This window comes from Pristiophorus japonicus, chromosome 23 (genome assembly GCF_044704955.1).
Source record: "Pristiophorus japonicus isolate sPriJap1 chromosome 23, sPriJap1.hap1, whole genome shotgun sequence".
In the NCBI taxonomy this organism is placed as follows: domain Eukaryota; kingdom Metazoa; phylum Chordata; class Chondrichthyes; family Pristiophoridae; genus Pristiophorus; species Pristiophorus japonicus.
In genome coordinates, this window is record NC_091999.1 from 21,297,582 (window position 1) to 21,298,252 (window position 671).

Here is a 671-nt window from a genome sequence, read left to right on the forward strand (position 1 = left end):
TTTTTATAAGTTCCAGGACATACCAAATTCATGGTGATGATTTGCACAGACCGTTGCACATACACAGAGACATATATAGAGATAGACAGACACAGAGACACACACACACATAACCAAAAATTTGCACGCACCAACGGGCATACACAGATGCCTTAGACATCTCGAGGGATAGACAGGCTGAATCACTTTCGCAACTTTGACTGATGTTTGCGATTTTTGAAACGCATGTATCGTGAATATTGAATAGTGAATATAAAAATGAGAAACAAATTTCAGTGTTGAAATGTGTGGGACGTTATTCCATCTATCTCAGGACCAGTTTGGCAGAGAACTGGTTAAATTGTGAAATGGAATGAAAAATGCTGAGAATCGTAGTCGGCAGGATTCGAACCTGCGCGGGATAACCCAATGGATTTCTAGTCCATCGACTTAACCACTCGGCCACGACTACTGTGTCGCTGCTTTTTTAATCGTTACTCAGAAAAAACTCAGTCATCCATCTCTATGCAGCAGACGGCCAAAGACTCCTGAAAAATTCTCCGTTTGCTAAAATTCTGGACGAGGCAATCTCCTCGACGTGTATTTTTACAGTTCGATATTGCTCTGGAACTTTTCAACATGAATCTCGACCAAGAAACAGAAGTAAAAATCTGCATTTTGCAACAACTGCC

General features: G+C 41.0%; 1 non-coding gene across 1 annotated transcript; it reads right to left on the minus strand.

The window, feature by feature from the left end:
- Nucleotides 1-370: 370 nt before the first annotated feature.
- Nucleotides 371-451, minus strand: trnas-aga (transfer RNA serine (anticodon AGA)). The gene has a single exon. It is a non-coding gene; the product is annotated as a tRNA-Ser (tRNA).
- Between the last annotated feature and the right edge of the window lie 220 nt (nt 452-671).